We start from the raw sequence: 14,659 nt of genomic DNA, 5'->3' as shown, positions 1-14,659 counted from the left end.
TGAGCAAACAGCCACTGCTCAGCCCTGCTCTTCCAACAGACATCCCAGCAGCTCTACATGAGCAAACAGCCACTGCTCAGCCCTGCTCTTCCAACAGACATCCCAGCAGCTCTACATGAGCAAACAGCCACTGCTCAGCCCTGCTCTTCCAACAGACATCCCAGCAGCTCTACATGAGCAAACAGCCCCTGCTCAGCCCTGCTCTTCCAACAGACATCCCAGCAGCTCTACATGAGCAAACAGCCACTGCTCAGCCCTGCTCTTCCAACAGACATCCCAGCAACCCTACATGAGCAAACAGCCACTGCTCAGCCCTGCTCTTCCAACAGACATCCCAGCAGCTCTACATGAGCAGACAGCCCCTGCTCAGCCCTGCTCTTCCAACAGACATCCCAGCAGCTCTACATGAGCAAACAGCCCCTGCTCAGCCCTGCTCTTCCAACAGACATCCCAGCAGCTCTACATGAGCAAACAGCCACTGCTCAGCTCTACTCTTCCAACAGACATCCCAGCAACTGTTCCATGCACAAACCCCAGCAGGGCCACGAGGATGCCACCGAGGGAACTGAGAGGCCTTGTGTTTGCTTAATGAAGTGCACACTGCAGATCAGTGGATTAAAGAAGCCCTTTCTATGCCAAGCAGCTTCCCCCCAGCCCCTGCCCTGCGCCTGGCTGGACTCTGTCCGTTGGTCTGCTTTTAAAGGGCGTTCTGTAGAGCAGATAATTCATGCACAGAATCCACCATCTACTCAACTGGGGGGCTGGGTTTTTGCTCTCAGAGGCTGCTTGCTGGCAGAGCCCAGCTAGAAGCTTTACAGGAGCACTCAGTGTGGCCTCAGACGTTACACACAGCCCAGCACTGCCTTGCTGCTTTGCTTCCCTGCCCGCTGCTGCAGCTGGAGGTTTGCTTTGGTTTGCAGCAGCTGCTGCTGCTCTCACAGACTGGGTTGGAAGGGACCCACCAAGGGCATCTTCTTGCACTCAACAGGAACAGCTCCAGCTGGAACAGGCTGCACAGCAAGGCTGAGCTTGAGGGTCTCCAGGGATGGGGCCTCAAGCACAGCCCTGGGCAGCCTGTGCCAGGGTCTCCCCACTCTCACTGTGCACAACTTCAACCTCAATCTGCCCTGCTCCAGTACCAAACCATTGCCTCTCATCCTATCCCTCCAAGCCCTTCTGCACAGTCCCTCCCCTGCCTGCCTGTAGGTCCCCTTCAGATATTGCAGTGCAGCTCTAAGGTCTCCCTGGAGCCTTCTCTTCTCCAGGCTGAACACTTCCAGCTGTCTCAGTCTGGATTCACAGGAGAGGTTCTCCAGCCCTCTGATCAACCTTTGTGGTCCTGTTCTCCTTCTAGCCTGTCTTGTCAGTACCTGATAGTGATCTAAACCCTCCCAAAAGGAAGGCATTTAACTTCTGGCATGGGTTGAGTTGAATCTGCTGCTGATACTCAACACCACACTGCCATCACATCAGCTTCAAAAGCAAAGTCATGGCTGGGGCAAAACATCCCTGGGCTTGAAGTTCAGATTGCAAACAAGAGGCTGCCTCTTCTGCCTGAGGAAATGTGCTGGTGACTGGACTTGGAAGTTGTCAAAAGGCAAAAAAACCCCAAACAAACAGAAAAAAAACATCAAAGCATAACAAAACCTGCACCAAACCCCAAACACCCATCCCAAAACAGACACAAAAGGCCCACCCCAAAACAACCCCAAAACACCAAACCCCAAAACAGATGCAAAACACCCACCCCAAAACAGACCCCAAACACCCACCCCAAAACAGACTCAAAACACCCACCCCAAAACAGACTCAAAACACCCACCCAAAACAGACCCCAAACACCCACCCCAAAACAGACCCCAAACACCCACCCAAAATGCTCACCCAAAACCAGCTCAAAACACCCACCCCCAAAACCAGACTCAAAACACCCATCCAAAACAGACCCAAAACACTCACCCAAAACAAGCCCAAAACATCCACCCCAAAACAAACCCCAAACATCCACCCAAAACAAACCCAAAACACTCACCCAGCACAAGCCCAAAACATCCACCCCAAAACACCCACCCAAACCAGACCCCAAACACCCACCCCAAACCAGACCCCAAACACCCACCCCAAACCAGACCCCAAACACCCACCCAAACCAGACCCCAAACACCCACCCAAAACCAGACCCAAATCACCCACCCAAACCAGACCCAAATCACTCACCCAAACCAGACCCCAAACCACTCACCCAAACCAGACCCCAAACCACTCACCCAAACCAGACCCCAAACACCCAACCCAAACCAGACCCCAAACACCCACCCAAACCAGACCCCACTCACCCAAACCAGACCCCACTCACCCAAACCAGACCCCAAACACCCAACCCAAACCAGACCCCAAACACCCAACCCAAACCAGACCCCAAACACTCACCCAAAACCAGACCCAAAACACCCACCCAAAACCAGACCCAAAACACCCACCCAAACCAGACTCCAAACACTCACCCAAACCAGACCCCAAACACTCACCCCAAACCAGACCCCAAACACTCACCCAAACCAAACCCAAAACACTCACCCAAACCAAACCCAAAACACCCACCCAAACCAGACCCCAAACACTCACCCAAACCAGACCCCAAACACTCACCCAAACCAGACCCCAAACACCCACCCAAACCAGACCCCAAACACCCACCCAAACCAGACCCAAAACACCCACCCAAACCAGACCCCAAACACTCACCCAAACCAGACCCCAAAACACTCACCCAAAACCAGACCCAAATCACTCACCCAAACCAGACCCCAAAACACTCACCCAAACCAGACCCCAAACCACTCACCCCAAACCAGACCCCAAACACCCACCCAAACCAAACCCAAAACACCCACCCAAACCAAACCCCAAACACTCACCCAAATCAGACCCAAAACACTCACCCAAAACCAGACCCAAAACACCCACCCAAACCAGACCCAAAACACCCACCCAAACCAGACCCAAAACACTCACCCAAAACCAGACCCAAAACACCCACCCAAAACCAGACCCAAAACACCCACCCCAACCTCAAGCTCTCTTCCTTAGGTCAGGGCCAGTGTGCCCTGGCAATGAGTCCAGGAGAGGCTGCAGCTCAATTAGGACCAGCAGCCCTGAGTAATGGCAATGGCAAACGTGGCCAAGAGGAGCAGCTTGAGCTATGGTCTCAATTTTCTCCATGCTTGATGGATTTAGAACAAGTTCAAAGCAGGTCAAGTGGTTGACTTTCCATTTGCTGATCTCACACAAAGATTGCTCAACTCATTTCTCTCTCCTTGGGAGCTCTCCTGACTTGTCATCATTGTCCCATCCCCCAGGGCCAAAGCCCTCCCCAGCTGGGTCTAGGCTCTGAAGGAGGTCTAAAACTGAGTCTAAGGGAGGGTGACCTGCAAACCTTTGGAGCACAGGTCAAAGAACCTCCTCTCTGGAGGCTGTTCTCTGCCTCCTGTTCCTGAGAGCCCTCCCAAATCTATCAGCTCAGACTTAAAGGGAGCTAAAGAAAGCAAAGCCCTGCCCTTGCTGATTGCCTTTGCAGTTCTAACCTCTGCAATGCAAAACGGTTTGAAGCCATCTCAGAGCACCCAGGAATGCAGCAGAGGTTTTGGGGTGCATCTCCCACTCACTCTTAAGTCTTCTTCTGTAACCCTGAGGGGTGGTCTGTCACCCACTCATCAGATGCCAGCTGGCAGAAAGGCTCAGTCTCCTGCTCTGAAGGCTGTGTTGCCATTCCTGGCTGGAGAACATTTCCATCCAATGGCTCTTTCCATGCCAGCAGAAAGCAATTGCAGCAGTGTGAAGCAGGCTGCATGGGTGCCATGGCAAAACCTCTGTCCCTGCCAGCAGCCTCTTTTTACCTCCCAGACGAATGCAGCTCCTTGGATATTTGTGCAAGGCAACAGTGACATCCAGTGGCTGCCAGCCCTGAGCCCCACACCTCTGGGGCAAGGCAAGGTTTATTTCCCACCTATTCTGAGCCAGGAATTCCTTCTCACAAGGGCTGGCTGTGGGCTGCAGGGAGGAGTGCAGGAGGAGTTGGGCACTGGAACAGCCAGCAGGCAGTGCAGCAGCACCGAGCCAGAGAATCAAGCAGGTTGGAAGAGAGCTCCAAGCTCAGCCAGTCCAACCTAGCACCCAGCCCTGCCCAACCAACCAGACCATGGCACTAAGTGCCCCAGCCAGGCTTGGCTGCAACACCTCCAGCCACAGCCACTCCACCACCTCCCTGGGCAGCCCATTCCAATGCCAATCACTCTCTCTAACAACAACTTCCTAACAACATCCAGCCTAGACCTGCCCTGGCACAGCTTGAGGCTGTGTCCCCTTCTTCTGTTGCTGGCTGCCTGGCAGCAGAGCCCAATCCCACCTGGCTACAGCCTCCCTACAGGCAGCTGCAGGCAGCAATCAGCTCTGCCCTGAGCCTCCTCTGCTGCAGGATGCACCCCCCCAGCTCCCTCAGCCTCTCCTCCCAGGGCTGTGCTCCAGGCCCCTCCCCAGCCTTGCTGCCCTTCTCTCAACACCTTCCAGCACCTCAACATCTCTCTTGAACTGAGACGCTCAGAACTGGACCCAGCACTCAAGGTGTGTCCTGAGCAGTGCTGAGCACAGGGGCACAAGAACCTCCCTTGTCCTGCTGCCCACACTGCTCCTGAGCCAGCCCAGGCTGCCATTGGCTCTGCTACCCACCTGGGCACTGCTGCCTCCTCTGCAGCTCCTCTCTCCCAGTACCCTCAGATCCTCTCCACTCATCCCTGAATTTACACAGCTGGATCTGGGGAAGCATTGGAAAGCAACAATGCCAAGAGATCTCAGAGAGGGAGGGTGAGGAGACACTGGCACAGGTTGCCCAGGGAGGTTGTGGAGCACAGAGAGGGAGGGTGAGGAGACACTGGCACAGGTTGCCCAGGGAGGATCTTTGATCACATTCTGTGCTTCTGTGCACCACAACCTCCCTGGAGGTGTTCAAGGCCAGGCTGGTTGCCCAGGGAGGTTGTAGATGCCCTCTCCCTTGAGCACTATCAGCTGTGCAAAACAGCCTTTGACCTGCCCAGGGCAAGAAAAGAGCAAAGGCAGAACCAAAGCCTCCTTCCTCTGTAACCAAAGCCTCTGACACACTCAAGCTAACTTTGCAGCCTGAAGCAAGCAGCAAGCCTGGAGCCAGTTGTGCTTTCCTCAGGAGCCTGCTAATTCCTTACATGGCACTTTTCAGGGAAAGCAGCAGTTATGGGATGGGGATATGTGCCAGAGCAAACCAAACCTGATCAGCATGAGAAAACCACTGGAAAAGACAAACAGCTGGCTCCAATTAGAGCCTTATTTTTAGATAGCATCTGCCAAGGGATTCAAAGCAGAATGGCAGCTCCCTAGAGCACAGATGAGCCCAAGTGCAGGCACCAGTTGTGTGCTTTGGAGCTGTGGGATCTGCCCCCAGGGAACTGTTGGCACACGCAGAGCACAGCTTGCCCCTCTGCAGGCAGAGGGAACCACATCAGATGTCACTGTGGGACAAGCCTTGCATGGAGGAGGAGTGCTGGGCTGACAGGACCTCAGACCCCCAGGAGACAGGGCTGGAAGGGATTATTGAGGCCAGCTAGACCATCACCCTGCCCCCAGACTAAAGAGAAACACATCTGGTATAGGAACACAACAAGGCACAGAAGGAGCTGTTGCCCAGAACTTTCCAAAGCCATAGATTGAAAGAGCAGTTTGGGTTGGAAGGGACCTTAAAGCTCATCCAGTTCCAACCCCCTGCCATGGACAGGGACACCTCTCACCAGCTCAGGTTGCTCAAGGCCTCATCCAGTGGATGTTAGGAGGAAGTTCCTGGCAGAGAGAGTGATTGGCATTGGAATGGGCTGCCCAGGGAGGTGGTGGAGTGGCTGTGGCTGGAGGTGTTGCAGCCAAGCCTGGCTGGGGCACTTAGTGCCATGGCCTGGTTGGTTGGGCAGGGCTGGGTGCTAGGTTGGGCTGGCTGAGCTTGGAGCTCTCTTCCAACCTGGCTGATTCTATGATTCTTGCCTTGAACAACTCCAAGGAGAGGACACAACCACAACCTCCCTGGGCAACCTGTTCAGTTGCGAGGCTGCAGGGAAGGAGGGGACCAGACTCGATGGATGCCCTGGGAGACCCCTTCCTATCCCCTCTGACAAGCTCAGCCTTCAGGAGCAGTGTCAGTCACTCCTGGAAACTCTGTCTAAATCAACAAGGTTGTTGGGAAGGCTCTTTGGACCATGTCCAAATGTTAGGAGGAAGTTCTTCACAGAGAGAGTGATTTCCCATTGGAATGGGCTGCCCAGGGAGGTGGTGGAGTCACTGTGCCTGGAGGTGCTCAAGAAAAGCCTGGATGAGGCACTCAGTGCCATGGTCTGGTTGACTGGCTAGGGCTGGGTGCTAGGTTGGACTGGCTGAGCTTGGAGCTCTCTTCCAACCTGGTTGATTCTATGATTCTATGTCAACTTTCCTTGGCAAGAGCTGGCACTGAGGCAGCTGCTGGCATGTTGGAGCTTTCAGCAGGAGGGAGAAGACTACAGCACAACTTTTTCCATCCACCAAGTAAGAACATCACAGCTAACCACATACACAGGCCCTGAAACTGCACACAGCTGGGAACCTTCCTGACACAAGCCAAACTTCTGGCTCCAGAGCTGCTTCACATCCATCTTGCTTGTCACCTTCCCAGCAGGTCGCTGGTTTGGGGCAGACATTCCTGAGTTTACAGCTAAAGCAGATTGAAGCAGGGACTAAAGGAAAGCTTTCAGCCACAGTTAACTGACCAGAAAGTGAGTTCCAGGAGTCAGTGATTTTCCCAGACTTGAATGGTATGGAGGTTGGAAGTGACCTCTGGAGATCAGAGAGTCCAAGCCCCTTCCCAGAGCAGGATCACCTAGGGCAGGGCACACAGGAATGCATTCAGGCATCCCTGGATGCTGTGACATGGTCAGGACCAGTGCTCAGTCTCCTGCCATAGCCTCTTCACCACCTTCTCTCTCAAGCACAAGAGGCTAAGCCTTGCACCACAGCCACCTTCAAGAGCTGCAGCCTTAGGGCAGAGCATCAGCTGAGGACTCTCTCCACAACCTTACAGCATCACAGAATTGTTGTGGGTGGAAAAGACCTCTTGGGTCACTGAGTCCAATCCTCAGCCTGGCACCATCATGGCCACAGAGGATCATACAACTGTTGTGGGTGGAAAAGACCTCTTGAGTCACTGAGTCCAATCCTCAACCTGGCACCACCATGGCCACAGAGGATCATACAACTGTTGTGGGTGGAAAAGACCTCTTGAGTCACTGAGTCCAATCCTCAGCCTGGCACCACCATGGCCATAGAGGATCATACAACTGTTGTGGGTGGAAAAGACCTCTTGGATCACTGAGTCCAACCTTCAACCTGACACTACCATAGCCACAGAGGATCATACAACTGCTGTGGGTGGAAAAGTCCTCTTGGGTCACTGAGTCCAACCTTCAACCTGGCACCACCATGGCCATAGAGGATCACACAACTGTTGTGGGTGGAAAAGACCTCTCGGATCTTTGAGCATGGACTGTTTGCAGCTCAGCTAGCTGAGAGCAGAGGGAATCATACAAAAAGCCAGCAACACTGTGTCCTGTGCAGAGCAGGCTTACAGCTTCCAGGGACCTTGTGCATTGAAGAGGAATTTCAGGCACCAACATGCCCCTAAAGTCACAAGGAAACTCTTCCTTTGGCTCTGGCCTCAAGCTTCCCTCAACCTCTCTTTGTCCAAGTGCTGAGTGGAGGGGGAAACACCCTGGGGTTTGCCAGCAGAGAGGACTGGGAACACACCAGTGACTGCATGGAAGAGGAATTTGGGTGGAGAAGGAGCCTTAAAAGGGAAACGTTTGCCTGGTGAAGAACAAAAAAGAGGAGAAAGGAATTAGATCATGTCAGAAATATTTACAGCTTCAGTGCAGTGCTGCAGAAAACCTCATGCTGCCATGTTTAATTTGCTGCAGACTTGGAAGAGTGAACCTCATTAAGTGCTGGTGCTTTCTTTCCACAAGGAGCAGGCATGTGCTCACACTTAAGGTAATTGCAAACAGCCCTGGCTTTAAAACAGACCCTTCTGCAGCAGCAGGAGCTCTCAGGCCCTGCTTGCCCATGGTTTCAGCAGCTCTTACAAGGATGCTGTTAAAGGCAGCAAAGAGAGGCTCGAAACTGAGCACCAAGTGTAGGCAGGGGTGGGGGAAGTCATCCTCTGAGAGGCAGAAATTGCTCTTTGCAAGGCATGGGCACTGCTCTGGAGCAGAAACCATAGAGGTTAGGTTACAACTGATGGAGCAAAGGTGGAGGTGGGGAGAGTGAGGCTGGAGGTGAGGAGGAAGTTGTTGAGCAGGAGAGTGGTGAGAGGCTGGAATGGGTTGCCCAGGGAGGGGGTTGAGGCCCCATGGCTGGAGGTGTTTGAGGCCAGGCTGGATGAGGCTGTGTGCAGCCTGCTCTAGGGTAGGGTGTCCCTGGGCATGGCAGGGGGGTTGGCACTGGCTGCTCCTTGTGCTCCCTTCCAGCTCTGACTGATTCCATGAATAAGCTGCAGAGGATCCTTGTCCCAGGCAGCAGCTCTCATGCTGCTGCTCGCTGTGGCAACCACTCTGCCAGTCTTGCCCTAATACTGGCAAGAGGGAAATGCCACTCTGGGCTTCTCCCATCTTTAGAGTGACCTCTGTGAACCCTGAATGCCAGTCAGGAGAAGGAGGCTGCTGCTCTGCAGCACAGCAAATGCCAGGGGAAAGTGCCAGCCAGAACTGGACAGTTCAGGCACATCTTCAGCATTTCTATGAACTACCTGAAGGGAGGTTGTAGCCAGGTGGGGTTGGGCTTTTCTGCCAGGCACTCGGGGACAGAACAAGAGGACACAGCCTCAGGCTGTGCCAGGGAGGTCGTGGTTCACAGACAGGGAGGGTGAGGCTTGGCTGCAACACCTCCAGCCACAGCCACTCCACCACCTCCCTGGGCAGCCCATTCCTATGCCAATCACTCTCTCTGACAACAACTTCCTAACAACATCCAGCCTAGACCTGCCCTGGCACAGCTTGAGGCTGTGTCCCCTTCTTCTGTCCCTGGCTGCCTGGCAGCAGAGCCCAACCCCACCTGGCTACAGCCTCCCTACAGGCAGCTGCAGACAGCAATGAGCTCTGCCCTGAGCCTCCTCTGCTGCAGGCTGCACACCCCCAGCTCCCTCAGCCTCTCCTCACAGGGCTGTGCTCCAGGCCCCTCCCTGGCACAACTGTGCCCTATCTACTCAACCAGCCCCCAGCACTAAGTGCCTCATCCAAAGCTTAAAGCAGCCTGCACAGCACCGACCTCAGCTCTGCAACCATCTCCTCCAGATCCACCTCCTCATTCCAGCAGCTAGAATCTCTGCTGCTTTGGCTAAAGGAAGAGATCTCCATGGGCAGAGATTGCAATCTAAATGGAAAAGAGAAGCAATTCCACCTCATGGCCAATAAAACAAAGAAGCCAACCCTCCAAGCCAACCCCAAGCATCACAACTCAGTGTGCTCAACCAGATGGATTTTACAGCTTGAATTATTGCATTTCATTGTCTTGTGCTGGCAGAGTCCAAGCTTCATTATGCTACAAAAACAAGCAGGGGTTGCTGACAGGCTGTTATTTTGCAAGAGAAAAAGCCAAGTGGGCAACCACAAAGAGGGGCATTCTGTTCAGCTGAGGGGAGGACAATGCACTGAGGTCAGCTTGGGGCTCACACCAGTCCAAAACAACCCAACAAAAACCCCAACCTTCACATTTTACTCATGAGAGAAGCTATCAATGGAAAAAAAAAAAATAATTAACATTTCCCACAGGGAAAAAAAAATAATTGAGAGAATGAAAAAGGAGAAGAAAGGAAGCAGAAGCCTGAAGAGAAAGTCTTGTGTTGTAGAATGGTTTGAGTTGGGAGGGACCTTAAAGGACATCACAGAATCACTGCAATATGCAGGTTGGCAAAGCTCCTCAAGAGCACCAAGTCCAACCTAGAAGCCTACTCTACAAGAGTCACCTTAACACATAGTCCCCAAGCACCACATCCAAACCACTCTTAAACACATCCAGGGTGGGTGATTCTACCACCTCCCTGGGCAGCTCATTCCAGTGCCTGGCTGCTTTCACAGAGTCAAGCCCCAGGCTTGGTAGAGTCAGGGAATGGTTGGACTGGAGGACCTCAAAAGTCCCTTCCAAGCCAAGCAATCCTACAGCTCTGTGATGCTGTGGTTGTGAGCCATCAGCTCTGCAGCATCCAGAGCTCATCTGGCTGCTTTGGTGCAGACTTCACTGTCATGATAGATGTGAGCAAACTCAGCCTTTTGGTGTCTCTGAGGTGCCATCAGTGGCTGCCACTCTGTGCCATTTAGAGCATTCTTTGCCCTGCTGACAGGAGCTGGTTGGCACTGCTAAGACAATCAGAGAATCAAGCAGGTTGGAAGAGAGCTCCAAGCTCAGCCAGCCCAACCTAGCACCCAGCCCTGCCCAACCAACCAGACCATGGCACTAAGTGCCCCAGCCAGGCTTGGCTTCAACACCTCCAGCCACAGCCACTCCACCACCTCCCTGGGCAGCCCATTCCAATGCCAATCACTCTCTCTGACAACAACTTCCTCCTAACAGTCAGCCTGAACCTGCCCTGGCACAGCTTGAGGCTGTGTCCCCTCATTCTATTGCTTGGATGATCTTGGAGGTCTCTTCCAAGCAGGTTGATTCTGTGATTCTAAAAGAGAGAGATTTAAAGTGGGCAGAAGAAATGTTTGACACTGAAGGTGATGAGACATTGGCCCAGGTTCTGCAGAGGGCTGGGAGCTGCCTCATCCTTGGACCCCTTTCCAGAGAGGCTGTCTGGGACTCTGAGCAATCTGCTCTAGCTGGAGCTGTCCCTGCTGAGTGGCACAGATGACCTTAAAAGCTCCCTCCCAGTCCCAACCAGTCTCTGATCCTGTGACCCTAGCTGGATTCTCACATCATGGAGCAGTAAAGCTTTGACACTCAGGGCACAGGCAGCCTGCAAGCAGCTTCTCCTGCCCACTCTGTCCCTATGGGAGAAGGGAGAGGACAGCAGCACAGAACCAAGTGCCAGTGCCTGGGAGCTGCTATTTGCCCCTTCTGCCCTCCTTCCCATGCCACCTTTTGGCAGGCAGCAGGCTCCCTGCAGCAGACAAGTGCCCAATCTGTGAACCAACAGACATCAATATTGGTGTTCTGTGCCTGAGCAGCAGAGCCACTCTCTGGGGTGCTGCCAGCACTTCACATACTCCTTTTATTTATAGCTCCTGGACCAATTTCTCTTCCCAAAGCTGCCACTGCATGATGTCTGCCATCCCATGTTCTGTCTCAACCATGCTCTCCTTTGCAACAAGCCCCAGTAACAGCCTTGTGCTGTTTTCTTTGCCATCCCTTTTTTCTCACCACAGCTTGAGGGCATCTCTGGTGTTCCTAGCCTGGAGGATTCACTCTCTTGACAAGTCCTGAGGAGGATTCCCTCTCCTGTATTGAGGAGGGCAGATTGAAACTGGAGATGAGGAAGGAATTCTTGAGAGGGTGGGTGAGGAGACACTGGCACAGGTTGCCCAGGGAGGTTGTGGAGCACAGAGAGGGAGGGTGAGGAGACACTGGCACAGGTTGGCCAGGGAGGTTGTGGAGCACAGAGAGGGAGGGTGAGGAGACACTGGCACAGGTTGGCCAGGGAGGTTGTGGAGCAGAGAGAGGGAGGGTGAGGAGACACTGGCACAGGTTGCCCAGGCAGGTTGTGGAGCACAGAGAGGGAGGGTGAGGAGACACTGGCACAGGTTGGCCAGGGAGGTTGTGGAGCACAGAGAGGGAGGGTGAGGAGACACTGGCACAGGTTTGCCCAGGCAGGTTGTGGAGCACAGAGAGGGAGGGTGAGGAGACACTGGCACAGGTTGCCCAGGGAGGTTGTGGAGCACAGAGAGGGAGGGTGAGGAGACACTGGCACAGGTTGCCCAGGGAGATTGTGAATCACAGAAGCACAGAATGGGATCAAAGATCCCATTCTGTGCTTCTGTGCTCCACAACCTCCCTGGAGGTGCTCAAGGCCAGGCTGGATGAGCCCTTTGAGCAACCTGCTCCAGTGGGAGGTGTCCCTGCCCATGGCAAGAGGTTGGAGCTGAATGAGCTTGAAGATCCCTTCCAACCCATGCTATGATTCCACATCTCTCTTACCTGCACCTCCCTCCAGTTCCTCTCTCAAATGGTTCAAGTGCTTGACATAATTAGCCCTTAATTGTCAGCAGCTGTAGCCATTATCAGTTCTAATTCCTAATTAATTGTTACAATTAATGCTGCCTTGCCTACCCTGCCTTAAGAATTGTTTGTTGGAGAGGGAAATGCTACATGTTAATTAACTGGCTCCCAAATTTCAGCATTTAATTAAAGATTGCTGCTCCTCCTGTAAGCAACTAATGAGCCAGAGGTCAATTAAATGCCTTAACCTGCATATTATTCTTGTTGCCACGACCAGGCAGAGACCTTTGTTCTATTAAAAGGAGATTTGAAGTTATTTCTCATCCTCAACATGATCATAGAATGGGTTGGAAGAGACCTTAGAATTCATCCAGTTCCATGGGCAGGGACATCTCTCAACTAGCCCAGGTTGCTCAAAGCCTCATTCAGCCTGGCCTTGAACACCTCCAGGCAGGAGGCATCCACAAGCTCCCTGGGTGACCTTTTCAGACTCTCACCACTCTCACATTGAAGAATTTCTTCTTCCTCAGCTCCAGCCTCACCCTGCCTCAGCTTCAAACCAATTCCCTCTTGTCCTGTCTCTGGGCAGCCTCATGAGAAGTTCCTCTGCAGCCTTCCCAGAGGATCCCTTCAGGCACTGGCAGGCAGCTCTGAGGTCCCCCTGGATCCTTCTCTTCTGCAGGCTGCATGCCCCCAGCTCCCTCAGCCTGTCCTCACAGCAGAGCTTGCTCCAACCCTTGGATCATCCCTGTGGCCTCCTCTGGACTCCCCCCAGCATGCTCCATGTGAGCATTTGCCCTGGCAGCTGTCTGCAACTACCTGAGGGGTGGTTGTGGCCAGGAGGAGGTTGCTCTCTTCTCTCAGGTGGCCAGCACCAGAACAAGAGGACACAGCCTCAGGCTGTGCCAGGGGAGATTTAGGCTGGAGGTGAGGAGAAAGTTCTTCCCTGAGAGAGTCATTGGACACTGGAATGGGCTGCCCGGGGAGGTGGTGGAGTCGCCGTCCCTGGAGCTGTTCAAGGCAGGACTGGACGTGGCACTTGGTGCCATGGTCTGGCCTTGAGCTCTGTGCTAAAGGGTTGGACTTGATGGTCTGTGAGGTCTCTTCCAACCCTGATGATACTGTGACACTGTAACCCCTCCCTCATCTCCCAGCTCATTAGTACTCAGCAGACCCTTTGCTGCTGCAGCCTGGCAAAACTCAGTCACCAGCTGGGTCTGGGGGATCTTAGCCCACCTTAAGAACTCACTTTTCTGAGCTTGGTTTCAAGTGCAGGACTAACTCAGCAACTGTGCCTGGCAGAACCTCAGGGTACCACCAAGACTGAACCCTCAAGGGGGTCCTTTTCCTCGGGCACCACAGCAGCTCTCCCCACTAGTGCCAGAGCAAACCCTGCTTTGGAAGGCTGCAGCCTCCACCTTGCACACAGACAAGTGTCTGACTGCTCCTGTGCTCAGACATGTCCCTCCTGCAGCCAGCTGCCCCCTGGCTCTCAGGCACCTCCTGGCTCTCAGGCACCCCCTGGCTCTCCCCACTTGTGCCAGGGCAAACCCTGCTTTGGGAGGCTGCATCCTCCACCTTGCACACAGACAAGTGTCTGACTGCTCCTGTGCTCAGACATGTCCCTCCTGCAGCCAGCTGCCCCCTGGCTCTCAGGCACCACAGCAGCTCTCCCCACTTGTGCCAGGGCAAACCCTGCTTTGGAAGGCTGCAGCCTCCACCTTGCACACAGACAAGTGTCTGACTGCTCTTGTGCTCAGACATGTCCCTCCTGCAGCCAGCTGCCCCCTGGTTCTCAGGCACCTCCTGGCTCTCAGGCACCACAGCAGCTCTCCCCACTTGTGCCAGAGCAAACCCTGCTTTGGAAGGCTGCATCCTCCACCTTGCACACAGGCAAGTGTCTGACTGCTCCTGTGCTCAGACATGTCCCTCCTGCAGCCAGCTGCCCCCTGGCTCTCAGGCTGAGGTGATTTCATCTCTCTCCAAGCCTGTCCCTCCACCAAGGCAGCTCTTTTTTGAGCAGAGGGCTTCATTTCCCATCCAGGAAGACATCGGTGATGAATATTAATTGCTTTAACATCTTGTTGTGATAAGGCCAAGCACATTTCCGTGCTTGGGCTCGTTGCTAGGGAACTGGGAATGGCAAGTCATGGATTTCATTTGCTTCAGGGCCCACTTGGGCTGCACAACAGCTTTAAGCCACGGAGTAGGATTCGCCTGTTAATTATTTAGAGCCTAATAAAAGAAAGGGGGGGGGGGGGGGGGGGGGAGGAGGAAAACATTCAGTGAGGTTTTTGTCTCTCCTCCCAATTTGGCTTTTCAGACTACATAAGGTCATTAATCCCCAGGGCCAGGCAGCTCTTTGGTCACACAGGAGCAGGGCAAGAACCTCCCTCCCTGCTTGCTTAAC

General features: G+C 53.8%; 1 long non-coding RNA gene across 1 annotated transcript in view; it reads right to left on the bottom strand.

Annotated features, from left to right (window-relative positions):
• Window positions 1-7,509: 7,509 nt before the first annotated feature.
• LOC135191236 (uncharacterized) overlaps window positions 7,510-14,659 on the bottom strand; it is a 32,083-nt gene continuing 24,933 nt past the window's right edge. The window contains exons 2-3 of the long non-coding RNA XR_010308774.1: window positions 9,361-9,465; window positions 7,510-7,905 (exon numbers count right to left, since the gene is read on the bottom strand). This is a non-coding gene — a long non-coding RNA (uncharacterized LOC135191236). The remainder of the gene's footprint in view (window positions 7,906-9,360; window positions 9,466-14,659) is intronic.

This window comes from Pogoniulus pusillus, chromosome 38, assembly GCF_015220805.1.
Source record: "Pogoniulus pusillus isolate bPogPus1 chromosome 38, bPogPus1.pri, whole genome shotgun sequence".
NCBI lineage: Eukaryota > Metazoa > Chordata > Aves > Piciformes > Lybiidae > Pogoniulus > Pogoniulus pusillus.
This window is presented reverse-complemented; position numbering and strand designations above follow the sequence as displayed.